This window comes from Haliotis asinina, chromosome 1 (genome assembly GCF_037392515.1).
Source record: "Haliotis asinina isolate JCU_RB_2024 chromosome 1, JCU_Hal_asi_v2, whole genome shotgun sequence".
Classification (NCBI taxonomy): Eukaryota; Metazoa; Mollusca; class Gastropoda; order Lepetellida; family Haliotidae; genus Haliotis; species Haliotis asinina.
This window is the reverse complement of record NC_090280.1, coordinates 95,076,985-95,090,823: the sequence shown is the minus strand read 5'-3', so window position 1 is coordinate 95,090,823 and position 13,839 is coordinate 95,076,985. Positions and strand designations below refer to the sequence as shown.

At 42.6% G+C, this 13,839-nt stretch overlaps 16 non-coding genes across 16 annotated transcripts; all 16 read left to right on the top strand.

Moving 5' to 3' along the window:
• Positions 1–753: 753 nt before the first annotated feature.
• On the top strand, positions 754–827 carry Trnai-aau (transfer RNA isoleucine (anticodon AAU)). Its single transcript has one exon. It is a non-coding gene; the product is annotated as a tRNA-Ile (tRNA).
• A 599-nt stretch (positions 828–1,426) lies between these two features.
• Positions 1,427–1,500, top strand: Trnai-aau (transfer RNA isoleucine (anticodon AAU)). The gene has a single exon. It is a non-coding gene; the product is annotated as a tRNA-Ile (tRNA).
• A 592-nt stretch (positions 1,501–2,092) lies between these two features.
• On the top strand, positions 2,093–2,166 carry Trnai-aau (transfer RNA isoleucine (anticodon AAU)). The gene has a single exon. It is a non-coding gene; the product is annotated as a tRNA-Ile (tRNA).
• Positions 2,167–2,759: 593 nt separating this feature from the next.
• Trnai-aau (transfer RNA isoleucine (anticodon AAU)) lies at positions 2,760–2,833 on the top strand. Its single transcript has one exon. It is a non-coding gene; the product is annotated as a tRNA-Ile (tRNA).
• A 607-nt stretch (positions 2,834–3,440) lies between these two features.
• Trnai-aau (transfer RNA isoleucine (anticodon AAU)) lies at positions 3,441–3,514 on the top strand. The gene has a single exon. It is a non-coding gene; the product is annotated as a tRNA-Ile (tRNA).
• A 601-nt stretch (positions 3,515–4,115) lies between these two features.
• Trnai-aau (transfer RNA isoleucine (anticodon AAU)) lies at positions 4,116–4,189 on the top strand. Its single transcript has one exon. It is a non-coding gene; the product is annotated as a tRNA-Ile (tRNA).
• A 1,167-nt stretch (positions 4,190–5,356) lies between these two features.
• On the top strand, positions 5,357–5,430 carry Trnai-aau (transfer RNA isoleucine (anticodon AAU)). The gene has a single exon. It is a non-coding gene; the product is annotated as a tRNA-Ile (tRNA).
• Positions 5,431–6,022: 592 nt separating this feature from the next.
• On the top strand, positions 6,023–6,096 carry Trnai-aau (transfer RNA isoleucine (anticodon AAU)). The gene has a single exon. It is a non-coding gene; the product is annotated as a tRNA-Ile (tRNA).
• A 1,167-nt stretch (positions 6,097–7,263) lies between these two features.
• Trnai-aau (transfer RNA isoleucine (anticodon AAU)) lies at positions 7,264–7,337 on the top strand. The gene has a single exon. It is a non-coding gene; the product is annotated as a tRNA-Ile (tRNA).
• Positions 7,338–9,074: 1,737 nt separating this feature from the next.
• On the top strand, positions 9,075–9,148 carry Trnai-aau (transfer RNA isoleucine (anticodon AAU)). Its single transcript has one exon. It is a non-coding gene; the product is annotated as a tRNA-Ile (tRNA).
• A 605-nt stretch (positions 9,149–9,753) lies between these two features.
• Positions 9,754–9,827, top strand: Trnai-aau (transfer RNA isoleucine (anticodon AAU)). The gene has a single exon. It is a non-coding gene; the product is annotated as a tRNA-Ile (tRNA).
• Positions 9,828–10,991: 1,164 nt separating this feature from the next.
• Positions 10,992–11,065, top strand: Trnai-aau (transfer RNA isoleucine (anticodon AAU)). Its single transcript has one exon. It is a non-coding gene; the product is annotated as a tRNA-Ile (tRNA).
• Positions 11,066–11,664: 599 nt separating this feature from the next.
• Trnai-aau (transfer RNA isoleucine (anticodon AAU)) lies at positions 11,665–11,738 on the top strand. Its single transcript has one exon. It is a non-coding gene; the product is annotated as a tRNA-Ile (tRNA).
• Positions 11,739–12,330: 592 nt separating this feature from the next.
• Positions 12,331–12,404, top strand: Trnai-aau (transfer RNA isoleucine (anticodon AAU)). Its single transcript has one exon. It is a non-coding gene; the product is annotated as a tRNA-Ile (tRNA).
• Positions 12,405–13,009: 605 nt separating this feature from the next.
• Positions 13,010–13,083, top strand: Trnai-aau (transfer RNA isoleucine (anticodon AAU)). The gene has a single exon. It is a non-coding gene; the product is annotated as a tRNA-Ile (tRNA).
• Positions 13,084–13,676: 593 nt separating this feature from the next.
• On the top strand, positions 13,677–13,750 carry Trnai-aau (transfer RNA isoleucine (anticodon AAU)). Its single transcript has one exon. It is a non-coding gene; the product is annotated as a tRNA-Ile (tRNA).
• Positions 13,751–13,839: the final 89 nt, after the last annotated feature.

Here is a 13,839-nt window from a genome sequence, read left to right as displayed (position 1 = left end):
TGCGGACACATGTGTGATGTGTGTGTGCGTGTGTGGTGTAAGCAATCCATTTGCACAGAAAGACAAGTGTCCAGTACACGTGCATACATGTGTCGACCATGTTGCTTAACCGACAAGCTCAGCTTGTCAGGGCCTTGTGGAAGGCAAATCTCTTGTCAAGTTTTTGATGTTTTGCAATGCATTATTTCTCACAAATGGCCGTTTGTGTCTCTTTCCAGTATTTCCTGTTCTGAATGAGTTGGTGTTGAGACGCATATGAAGGCTTTTCCGGGATATAGCATATCTGATTTGCATTTCATTTTGAAACTTGAGCACCCAGTATAATAGACTAGCACAGAGAAGGAGTGTGTTCCTTCGCATAGTCGTGTGTATATATATACATATGTATAGGTTTTCTGGTTCATCCTTTTTCCTTTCTATTCTCATTGGTGAATGGTTCAATGTTCTTGTGGAAGACTACGTAAAAGTGCCAAGTTCCTTATATTTCTATCCAAGCCGTCAGAGGGCAAGGGTGTTTGTGAAGTTTTGCATGATACTTATCTTCCGAAAACGAGGTGACCATATTTTGCGGACACATGTGTGATGTGTGTGTGCGTGTGCGTGTGTGGTGTAAGCAATCCATTTGCACAGAAAGACAAGTGCCCAGTACACGTGCATACATGTGTCGACCATGTTGCTTAACCGACGAGCTCAGCTTGTCAGGGCCTTGTGGAAGGCGAATGTCTTGCTTATTATTCCCATGGTTGTTAAGATGCCCGATTAGCTCAGTTGGTTAGAGCGCCGTGCTAATAACGCGGATGTCATGGGTTCGAGCCCCATATTGGCCACGAAAGTTTTTGATGTTTTGCAATGCATTATTTCTCACAAATGGCCGTTTGTGTCTCTTTCCAGTATTTCCTGTTCTGAATGAGTTGGTGTTGAGACGCATATGAAGGCTTTTCCGGGATATAGCATATCTGATTTGCATTTCATTTTGAAACTTGAGCACCCAGTATAATAGACTAGCACAGAGAAGGAGTGTGTTCCTTCGCATAGTCGTGTGTATATATATACATATGTATAGGTTTTCTGGTTCATCCTTTTTCCTTTCTATTCTCATTGGTGAATGGTTCAATGTTCTTGTGGAAGACTACGTAAAAGTGCCAAGTTCCTTATATTTCTATCCAAGCCGTCAGAGGGCAAGGGTGTTTGTGAAGTTTTGCATGATACTTATCTTCCGAAAACGAGGTGACCATATTTTGCGGACACATGTGTGATGTGTGTGTGCGTGTGCGTGTGTGGTGTAAGCAATCCATTTGCACAGAAAGACAAGTGCCCAGTACACGTGCATACATGTGTCGACCATGTTGCTTAACCGACGAGCTCAGCTTGTCAGGGCCTTGTGGAAGGCGAATGTCTTGCTTATTATTCCCATGGTTGTTAAGATGCCCGATTAGCTCAGTTGGTTAGAGCGCCGTGCTAATAACGCGGATGTCATGGGTTCGAGCCCCATATTGGCCACGAAAGTTTTTGATGTTTTGCAATGCATTATTTCTCACAAATGGCCGTTTGTGTCTCTTTCCAGTATTTCCTGTTCTGAATGAGTTGGTGTTGAGACGCATTTGAAGGCTTTCCGGGATATAGCATATCTGATTTGCATTTCATTTTGAAACTTGAGCACCCAGTATAATAGACTAGCACAGAGAAGGAGTGTGTTCCTTCGCATAGTCGTGTGTATATATATACATATGTATAGGTTTTCTGGTTCATCCTTTTCCCTTTCTATTCTCATTGGTGAATAGTTCAATGTTCTTGTGGAAGACTACGTAAAAGTGCCAAGTTCCTTATATTTCTATCCAAGCCGTCAGAGGGCAAGGGTGTTTGTGAAGTTTTGCATGATACTTATCTTCCGAAAACGAGGTGACCATATTTTGCGGACACATGTGTGATGTGTGTGTGCGTGTGTGGTGTAAGCAATCCATTTGCACAGAAAGACAAGTGCCCAGTACACGTGCATACATGTGTCGACCATGTTGCTTAACCGACAAGCTCAGCTTGTCAGGGCCTTGTGGAAGGCGAATGTCTTGCTTATTATTCCCTTGGTTGTTAAGATGGCCGATTAGCTCAGTTGGTTAGAGCGCCGTGCTAATAACGCGGATGTCATGGGTTCGAGCCCCATATTGGCCACGAAAGTTTTTGATGTTTTGCAATGCATTATTTCTCAGAAATGGCCGTTTGTGTCTCTTTCCAGTATTTCCTGTTCTGAATGAGTTGGTGTTGAGACGCATATGAAGGCTTTTCCGGGATATAGCATATCTGATTTGCATTTCATTTTGAAACTTGAGCACCCAGTATAATAGACTAGCACAGAGAAGGAGTGTGTTCCTTCGCATAGTCGTGTGTATATATATACATATGTATAGGTTTTCTGGTTCATCCTTTTCCCTTTCTATTCTCATTGGTGAATAGTTCAATGTTCTTGTGGAAGACTACGTAAAAGTGCCAAGTTCCTTATATTTCTATCCAAGCCGTCAGAGGGCAAGGGTGTTTGTGAAGTTTTGCATGATACTTATCTTCCGAAAACGAGGTGACCATATTTTGCGGACACATGTGTGATGTGTGTGTGCGTGTGTGGTGTAAGCAATCCATTTGCACAGAAAGACAAGTGCCCAGTACACGTGCATACATGTGTCGACCATGTTGCTTAACCGACAAGCTCAGCTTGTCAGGGCCTTGTGGAAGGCGAATGTCTTGCTTATTATTCCCTTGGTTGCTAAGATGGCCGATTAGCTCAGTTGGTTAGAGCGCCGTGCTAATAACGCGGATGTCATGGGTTCGAGCCCCATATTGGCTACGAAAGTTTTTGATGTTTTGCAATGCATTATTTCTCACAAATGGCCGTTTGTGTCTCTTTCCAGTATTTCCTGTTCTGAATGAGTTGGTGTTGAGACGCATATGAAGGCTTTTCCGGGATATAGCATAGCTGATTTGCATTTCATTTTGAAACTTGAGCACCCAGTATAATAGACTAGCACAGAGAAGGAGTGTGTTCCTTCGCATAGTCGTGTGTATATATATATATATATATATATACATATGTATAGGTTTTCTGGTTCATCCTTTTCCCTTTCTATTCTCATTGGTGAATAGTTCAATGTTCTTGTGGAAGACTACGTAAAAGTGCCAAGTTCCTTATATTTCTATCCAAGCCGTCAGAGGGCAAGGGTGTTTGTGAAGTTTTGCATGATACTTATCTTCCGAAAACGAGGTGACCATATTTTGCGGACACATGTGTGATGTGTGTGTGCGTGTGTGGTGTAAGCAGTCCATTTGCACAGAAAGACAAGTGCCCAGTACACGTGCATACATGTGTCGACCATGTTGCTTAACCGACAAGCTCAGCTTGTCAGGGCCTTGTGGAAGGCGAATGTCTTGCTTATTATTCCCTTGGTTGCTAAGATGGCCGATTAGCTCAGTTGGTTAGAGCGCCGTGCTAATAACGCGGATGTCATGGGTTCGAGCCCCATATTGGCTACGAAAGTTTTTGATGTTTTGCAATGCATTATTTCTCACAAATGGCCGTTTGTGTCTCTTTCCAGTATTTCCTGTTCTGAATGAGTTGGTGTTGAGACGCATATGAAGGCTTTTCCGGGATATAGCATAGCTGATTTGCATTTCACTTTGAAACTTGAGCACCCAGTATAATAGACTAGCACAGAGAAGGAGTGTGTTCCTTCGCATAGTCGTGTGTATATATATATATATATACATATGTATAGGTTTTCTGGTTCATCCTTTTCCCTTTCTATTCTCATTGGTGAATAGTTCAATGTTCTTGTGGAAGACTACGTAAAAGTGCCAAGTTCCTTATATTTCTATCCAAGCCGTCAGAGGGCAAGGGTGTTTGTGAAGTTTTGCATGATACTTATCTTCCGAAAACGAGGTGACCATATTTTGCGGACACATGTGTGATGTGTGTGTTCGTGTGTGGTGTAAGCAATCCATTTGCACAGAAAGACAAGTGCCCAGTACACGTGCATACATGTGTCGACCATGTTGCTTAACCGACAAGCTCAGCTTGTCAGGGCCTTGTGGAAGGCGAATGTCTTGCTTATTATTCCCTTGGTTGTTAAGATGGCCGATTAGCTCAGTTGGTTAGAGCGCCGTGCTAATAACGCGGATGTCATGGGTTCGAGCCCCATATTGGCCACGAAAGTTTTTGATGTTTTGCAATGCATTATTTCTCACAAATGGCCGTTTGTGTCTCTTTCCAGTATTTCCTGTTCTGAATGAGTTGGTGTTGAGACGCATATGAAGGCTTTTCCGGGATATAGCATAGCTGATTTGCATTTCACTTTGAAACTTGAGCACCCAGTATAATAGACTAGCACAGAGAAGGAGTGTGTTCCTTCGCATAGTCGTGTGTATATATATATACATATGTATAGGTTGTCTGGTTCATCCTTTTCCCTTTCTATTCTCATTGGTGAATAGTTCAATGTTCTTGTGGAAGACTACGTAAAAGTGCCAAGTTCCTTATATTTCTATCCAAGCCGTCAGAGGGCAAGGGTGTTTGTGAAGTTTTGCATGATACTTATCTTCCGAAAACGAGGTGACCATGTATTGCGGACACATGTGTGATGTGTGTGTGCGTGTGTGGTGTAAGCAATCCATTTGCACAGAAAGACAAGTGTCCAGTACACGTGCATACATGTGTCGACCATGTTGCTTAACCGACAAGCTCAGCTTGTCAGGGCCTTGTGGAAGGCAAATCTCTTGTCAAGTTTTTGATGTTTTGCAATGCATTATTTCTCACAAATGGCCGTTTGTGTCTCTTTCCAGTATTTCCTGTTCTGAATGAGTTGGTGTTGAGACGCATATGAAGGCTTTTCCGGGATATAGCATATCTGATTTGCATTTCATTTTGAAACTTGAGCACCCAGTATAATAGACTAGCACAGAGAAGGAGTGTGTTCCTTCGCATAGTCGTGTGTATATATATACATATGTATAGGTTTTCTGGTTCATCCTTTTTCCTTTCTATTCTCATTGGTGAATGGTTCAATGTTCTTGTGGAAGACTACGTAAAAGTGCCAAGTTCCTTATATTTCTATCCAAGCCGTCAGAGGGCAAGGGTGTTTGTGAAGTTTTGCATGATACTTATCTTCCGAAAACGAGGTGACCATATTTTGCGGACACATGTGTGATGTGTGTGTGCGTGTGCGTGTGTGGTGTAAGCAATCCATTTGCACAGAAAGACAAGTGCCCAGTACACGTGCATACATGTGTCGACCATGTTGCTTAACCGACGAGCTCAGCTTGTCAGGGCCTTGTGGAAGGCGAATGTCTTGCTTATTATTCCCATGGTTGTTAAGATGCCCGATTAGCTCAGTTGGTTAGAGCGCCGTGCTAATAACGCGGATGTCATGGGTTCGAGCCCCATATTGGCCACGAAAGTTTTTGATGTTTTGCAATGCATTATTTCTCACAAATGGCCGTTTGTGTCTCTTTCCAGTATTTCCTGTTCTGAATGAGTTGGTGTTGAGACGCATTTGAAGGCTTTCCGGGATATAGCATATCTGATTTGCATTTCATTTTGAAACTTGAGCACCCAGTATAATAGACTAGCACAGAGAAGGAGTGTGTTCCTTCGCATAGTCGTGTGTATATATATACATATGTATAGGTTTTCTGGTTCATCCTTTTCCCTTTCTATTCTCATTGGTGAATAGTTCAATGTTCTTGTGGAAGACTACGTAAAAGTGCCAAGTTCCTTATATTTCTATCCAAGCCGTCAGAGGGCAAGGGTGTTTGTGAAGTTTTGCATGATACTTATCTTCCGAAAACGAGGTGACCATGTATTGCGGACACATGTGTGATGTGTGTGTGCGTGTGTGGTGTAAGCAGTCCATTTGCACAGAAAGACAAGTGCCCAGTACACGTGCATACATGTGTCGACCATGTTGCTTAACCGACGAGCTCAGCTTGTCAGGGCCTTGTGGAAGGCGAATGTCTTGCTTATTATTCCCTTGGTTGCTAAGATGGCCGATTAGCTCAGTTGGTTAGAGCGCCGTGCTAATAACGCGGATGTCATGGGTTCGAGCCCCATATTGGCCACGAAAGTTTTTGATGTTTTGCAATGCATTATTTCTCACAAATGGCCGTTTGTGTCTCTTTCCAGTATTTCCTGTTCTGAATGAGTTGGTGTTGAGACGCATATGAAGGCTTTTCCGGGATATAGCATAGCTGATTTGCATTTCATTTTGAAACTTGAGCACCCAGTATAATAGACTAGCACAGAGAAGGAGTGTGTTCCTTCGCATAGTCGTGTGTATATATATATACATATGTATAGGTTTTCTGGTTCATCCTTTTCCCTTTCTATTCTCATTGGTGAATAGTTCAATGTTCTTGTGGAAGACTACGTAAAAGTGCCAAGTTCCTTATATTTCTATCCAAGCCGTCAGAGGGCAAGGGTGTTTGTGAAGTTTTGCATGATACTTATCTTCCGAAAACGAGGTGACCATATTTTGCGGACACATGTGTGATGTGTGTGTGCGTGTGTGGTGTAAGCAATCCATTTGCACAGAAAGACAAGTGTCCAGTACACGTGCATACATGTGTCGACCATGTTGCTTAACCGACAAGCTCAGCTTGTCAGGGCCTTGTGGAAGGCAAATCTCTTGTCAAGTTTTTGATGTTTTGCAATGCATTATTTCTCACAAATGGCCGTTTGTGTCTCTTTCCAGTATTTCCTGTTCTGAATGAGTTGGTGTTGAGACGCATATGAAGGCTTTTCCGGGATATAGCATATCTGATTTGCATTTCATTTTGAAACTTGAGCACCCAGTATAATAGACTAGCACAGAGAAGGAGTGTGTTCCTTCGCATAGTCGTGTGTATATATATACATATGTATAGGTTTTCTGGTTCATCCTTTTTCCTTTCTATTCTCATTGGTGAATAGTTCAATGTTCTTGTGGAAGACTACGTAAAAGTGCCAAGTTCCTTATATTTCTATCCAAGCCGTCAGAGGGCAAGGGTGTTTGTGAAGTTTTGCATGATACTTATCTTCCGAAAACGAGGTGACCATATTTTGCGGACACATGTGTGATGTGTGTGTGCGTGTGCGTGTGTGGTGTAAGCAATCCATTTGCACAGAAAGACAAGTGCCCAGTACACGTGCATACATGTGTCGACCATGTTGCTTAACCGACAAGCTCAGCTTGTCAGGGCCTTGTGGAAGGCGAATGTCTTGCTTATTATTCCCATGGTTGTTAAGATGGCCGATTAGCTCAGTTGGTTAGAGCGCCGTGCTAATAACGCGGATGTCATGGGTTCGAGCCCCATATTGGCCACGAAAGTTTTTGATGTTTTGCAATGCATTATTTCTCACAAATGGCCGTTTGTGTCTCTTTCCAGTATTTCCTGTTCTGAATGAGTTGGTGTTGAGACGCATATGAAGGCTTTTCCGGGATATAGCATATCTGATTTGCATTTCATTTTGAAACTTGAGCACCCAGTATAATAGACTAGCACAGAGAAGGAGTGTGTTCCTTCGCATAGTCGTGTGTATATATATACATATGTATAGGTTTTCTGGTTCATCCTTTTCCCTTTCTATTCTCATTGGTGAATAGTTCAATGTTCTTGTGGAAGACTACGTAAAAGTGCCAAGTTCCTTATATTTCTATCCAAGCCGTCAGAGGGCAAGGGTGTTTGTGAAGTTTTGCATGATACTTATCTTCCGAAAACGAGGTGACCATATTTTGCGGACACATGTGTGATGTGTGTGTGCGTGTGTGGTGTAAGCAATCCATTTGCACAGAAAGACAAGTGTCCAGTACACGTGCATACATGTGTCGACCATGTTGCTTAACCGACAAGCTCAGCTTGTCAGGGCCTTGTGGAAGGCAAATCTCTTGTCAAGTTTTTGATGTTTTGCAATGCATTATTTCTCACAAATGGCCGTTTGTGTCTCTTTCCAGTATTTCCTGTTCTGAATGAGTTGGTGTTGAGACGCATATGAAGGCTTTTCCGGGATATAGCATATCTGATTTGCATTTCATTTTGAAACTTGAGCACCCAGTATAATAGACTAGCACAGAGAAGGAGTGTGTTCCTTCGCATAGTCGTGTGTATATATATACATATGTATAGGTTTTCTGGTTCATCCTTTTTCCTTTCTATTCTCATTGGTGAATAGTTCAATGTTCTTGTGGAAGACTACGTAAAAGTGCCAAGTTCCTTATATTTCTATCCAAGCCGTCAGAGGGCAAGGGTGTTTGTGAAGTTTTGCATGATACTTATCTTCCGAAAACGAGGTGACCATATTTTGCGGACACATGTGTGATGTGTGTGTGCGTGTGTGGTGTAAGCAATCCATTTGCACAGAAAGACAAGTGTCCAGTACACGTGCATACATGTGTCGACCATGTTGCTTAACCGACAAGCTCAGCTTGTCAGGGCCTTGTGGAAGGCAAATCTCTTGTCAAGTTTTTGATGTTTTGCAATGCATTATTTCTCACAAATGGCCGTTTGTGTCTCTTTCCAGTATTTCCTGTTCTGAATGAGTTGGTGTTGAGACGCATATGAAGGCTTTTCCGGGATATAGCATATCTGATTTGCATTTCATTTTGAAACTTGAGCACCCAGTATAATAGACTAGCACAGAGAAGGAGTGTGTTCCTTCGCATAGTCGTGTGTATATATATACATATGTATAGGTTTTCTGGTTCATCCTTTTTCCTTTCTATTCTCATTGGTGAATAGTTCAATGTTCTTGTGGAAGACTACGTAAAAGTGCCAAGTTCCTTATATTTCTATCCAAGCCGTCAGAGGGCAAGGGTGTTTGTGAAGTTTTGCATGATACTTATCTTCCGAAAACGAGGTGACCATATTTTGCGGACACATGTGTGATGTGTGTGTGCGTGTGCGTGTGCGTGTGTGGTGTAAGCAATCCATTTGCACAGAAAGACAAGTGCCCAGTACACGTGCATACATGTGTCGACCATGTTGCTTAACCGACAAGCTCAGCTTGTCAGGGCCTTGTGGAAGGCGAATGTCTTGCTTATTATTCCCATGGTTGTTAAGATGGCCGATTAGCTCAGTTGGTTAGAGCGCCGTGCTAATAACGCGGATGTCATGGGTTCGAGCCCCATATTGGCCACGAAAGTTTTTGATGTTTTGCAATGCATTATTTCTCACAAATGGCCGTTTGTGTCTCTTTCCAGTATTTCCTGTTCTGAATGAGTTGGTGTTGAGACGCATATGAAGGCTTTTCCGGGATATAGCATATCTGATTTGCATTTCATTTTGAAACTTGAGCACCCAGTATAATAGACTAGCACAGAGAAGGAGTGTGTTCCTTCGCATAGTCGTGTGTATATATATACATATGTATAGGTTTTCTGGTTCATCCTTTTCCCTTTCTATTCTCATTGGTGAATAGTTCAATGTTCTTGTGGAAGACTACGTAAAAGTGCCAAGTTCCTTATATTTCTATCCAAGCCGTCAGAGGGCAAGGGTGATTGTGAAGTTTTGCATGATACTTATCTTCCGAAAACGAGGTGACCATATTTTGCGGACACATGTGTGATGTGTGTGTGCGTGTGCGTGTGCGTGTGTGGTGTAAGCAATCCATTTGCACAGAAAGACAAGTGCCCAGTACACGTGCATACATGTGTCGACCATGTTGCTTAACCGACGAGCTCAGCTTGTCAGGGCCTTGTGGAAGGCGAATGTCTTGCTTATTATTCCCATGGTTGTTAAGATGGCCGATTAGCTCAGTTGGTTAGAGCGCCGTGCTAATAACGCGGATGTCATTGGTTCGAGCCCCATATTGGCCACGAAAGTTTTTGATGTTTTGCAATGCATTATTTCTCACAAATGGCCGTTTGTGTCTCTTTCCAGTATTTCCTGTTCTGAATGAGTTGGTGTTGAGACGCATTTGAAGGCTTTCCGGGATATAGCATATCTGATTTGCATTTCATTTTGAAACTTGAGCACCCAGTATAATAGACTAGCACAGAGAAGGAGTGTGTTCCTTCGCATAGTCGTGTGTATATATATACATATGTATAGGTTTTCTGGTTCATCCTTTTCCCTTTCTATTCTCATTGGTGAATAGTTCAATGTTCTTGTGGAAGACTACGTAAAAGTGCCAAGTTCCTTATATTTCTATCCAAGCCGTCAGAGGGCAAGGGTGTTTGTGAAGTTTTGCATGATACTTATCTTCCGAAAACGAGGTGACCATATTTTGCGGACACATGTGTGATGTGTGTGTGCGTGTGTGGTGTAAGCAATCCATTTGCACAGAAAGACAAGTGTCCAGTACACGTGCATACATGTGTCGACCATGTTGCTTAACCGACAAGCTCAGCTTGTCAGGGCCTTGTGGAAGGCTAATCTCTTGTCAAGTTTTTGATGTTTTGCAATGCATTATTTCTCACAAATGGCCGTTTGTGTCTCTTTCCAGTATTTCCTGTTCTGAATGAGTTGGTGTTGAGACGCATATGAAGGCTTTTCCGGGATATAGCATATCTGATTTGCATTTCATTTTGAAACTTGAGCACCCAGTATAATAGACTAGCACAGAGAAGGAGTGTGTTCCTTCGCATAGTCGTGTGTATATATATACATATGTATAGGTTTTCTGGTTCATCCTTTTTCCTTTCTATTCTCATTGGTGAATAGTTCAATGTTCTTGTGGAAGACTACGTAAAAGTGCCAAGTTCCTTATATTTCTATCCAAGCCGTCAGAGGGCAAGGGTGATTGTGAAGTTTTGCATGATACTTATCTTCCGAAAACGAGGTGACCATATTTTGCGGACACATGTGTGATGTGTGTGTGCGTGTGCGTGTGTGGTGTAAGCAATCCATTTGCACAGAAAGACAAGTGCCCAGTACACGTGCATACATGTGTCGACCATGTTGCTTAACCGACAAGCTCAGCTTGTCAGGGCCTTGTGGAAGGCGAATGTCTTGCTTATTATTCCCATGGTTGTTAAGATGGCCGATTAGCTCAGTTGGTTAGAGCGCCGTGCTAATAACGCGGATGTCATGGGTTCGAGCCCCATATTGGCCACGAAAGTTTTTGATGTTTTGCAATGCATTATTTCTCACAAATGGCCGTTTGTGTCTCTTTCCAGTATTTCCTGTTCTGAATGAGTTGGTGTTGAGACGCATATGAAGGCTTTTCCGGGATATAGCATATCTGATTTGCATTTCATTTTGAAACTTGAGCACCCAGTATAATAGACTAGCACAGAGAAGGAGTGTGTTCCTTCGCATAGTCGTGTGTATATATATACATATGTATAGGTTTTCTGGTTCATCCTTTTCCCTTTCTATTCTCATTGGTGAATAGTTCAATGTTCTTGTGGAAGACTACGTAAAAGTGCCAAGTTCCTTATATTTCTATCCAAGCCGTCAGAGGGCAAGGGTGTTTGTGAAGTTTTGCATGATACTTATCTTCCGAAAACGAGGTGACCATATTTTGCGGACACATGTGTGATGTGTGTGTGCGTGTGCGTGTGTGGTGTAAGCAATCCATTTGCACAGAAAGACAAGTGCCCAGTACACGTGCATACATGTGTCGACCATGTTGCTTAACCGACGAGCTCAGCTTGTCAGGGCCTTGTGGAAGGCGAATGTCTTGCTTATTATTCCCATGGTTGTTAAGATGGCCGATTAGCTCAGTTGGTTAGAGCGCCGTGCTAATAACGCGGATGTCATGGGTTCGAGCCCCATATTGGCCACGAAAGTTTTTGATGTTTTGCAATGCATTATTTCTCACAAATGGCCGTTTGTGTCTCTTTCCAGTATTTCCTGTTCTGAATGAGTTGGTGTTGAGACGCATTTGAAGGCTTTCCGGGATATAGCATATCTGATTTGCATTTCATTTTGAAACTTGAGCACCCAGTATAATAGACTAGCACAGAGAAGGAGTGTGTTCCTTCGCATAGTCGTGTGTATATATATACATATGTATAGGTTTTCTGGTTCATCCTTTTCCCTTTCTATTCTCATTGGTGAATAGTTCAATGTTCTTGTGGAAGACTACGTAAAAGTGCCAAGTTCCTTATATTTCTATCCAAGCCGTCAGAGGGCAAGGATGTTTGTGAAGTTTTGCATGATACTTATCTTCCGAAAACGAGGTGACCATGTATTGCGGACACATGTGTGATGTGTGTGTGCGTGTGTGGTGTAAGCAGTCCATTTGCACAGAAAGACAAGTGCCCAGTACACGTGCATACATGTGTCGACCATGTTGCTTAACCGACAAGCTCAGCTTGTCAGGGCCTTGTGGAAGGCGAATGTCTTGCTTATTATTCCCTTGGTTGCTAAGATGGCCGATTAGCTCAGTTGGTTAGAGCGCCGTGCTAATAACGCGGATGTCATGGGTTCGAGCCCCATATTGGCCACGAAAGTTTTTGATGTTTTGCAATGCATTATTTCTCACAAATGGCCGTTTGTGTCTCTTTCCAGTATTTCCTGTTCTGAATGAGTTGGTGTTGAGACGCATATGAAGGCTTTTCCGGGATATAGCATATCTGATTTGCATTTCATTTTGAAACTTGAGCACCCAGTATAATAGACTAGCACAGAGAAGGAGTGTGTTCCTTCGCATAGTCGTGTGTATATATATACATATGTATAGGTTTTCTGGTTCATCCTTTTCCCTTTCTATTCTCATTGGTGAATAGTTCAATGTTCTTGTGGAAGACTACGTAAAAGTGCCAAGTTCCTTATATTTCTATCCAAGCCGTCAGAGGGAAAGGGTGTTTGTGAAGTTTTGCATGATACTTATCTTCCGAAAACGAGGTGACCTTATTTTGCGGACACATGTGTGATGTGTGTGTGCGTGTGCGTGTGCGTGTGTGGTGTAAGCAATCCATTTGCACAGAAAGACAAGTGCCCAGTACACGTGCATACATGTGTCGACCATGTTGCTTAACCGACAAGCTCAGCTTGTCAGGGCCTTGTGGAAGGCGAATGTCTTGCTTATTATTCCCATGGTTGTTAAGATGGCCGATTAGCTCAGTTGGTTAGAGCGCCGTGCTAATAACGCGGATGTCATGGGTTCGAGCCCCATATTGGCCACGAAAGTTTTTGATGTTTTGCAATGCATTATTTCTCACAAATGGCCGTTTGTGTCTCTTTCCAGTATTTCCTGTTCTGAATGAGTTGGTGTTGAGACGCATATGAAGGCTTTTCCGGGATATAGCATATCTGATTTGCATTTCATTTTGAAACTTGAGCACCCAGTATAATAGACTAGCACAGAGAAGGAGTGTGTTCCTTCGCATAGTCGTGTGTATATATATACATATGTATAGGTTTTCTGGTTCATCCTTTACTCTTTCTATTCTCATTGGTGAATAGTTCAATGTTCTTGTGGAAGACTACGTAAAAGTGCCAAGTTCCTTATATTTCTATCCAAGCCGTCAGAGGGCAAGGGTGTTTGTGAAGTTTTGCATGATACTTATCTTCCGAAAACGAGGTGACCATGTATTGCGGACACATGTGTGATGTGTGTGTGCGTGTGTGGTGTAAGCAATCCATTTGCACAGAAAGACAAGTGCCCAGTACACGTGCATACATGTGTCGACCATGTTGCTTAACCGACGAGCTCAGCTTGTCAGGGCCTTGTGGAAGGCGAATGTCTTGCTTATTATTCCCATGGTTGTTAAGATGGCCGATTAGCTCAGTTGGTTAGAGCGCCGTGCTAATAACGCGGATGTCATGGGTTCGAGCCCCATATTGGCCACGAAAGTTTTTGATGTTTTGCAATGCATTATTTCTCACAAATGGCCGTTTGTGTCTCTTTCCAGTATTTCCTGTTCTGAATGAGTTGGT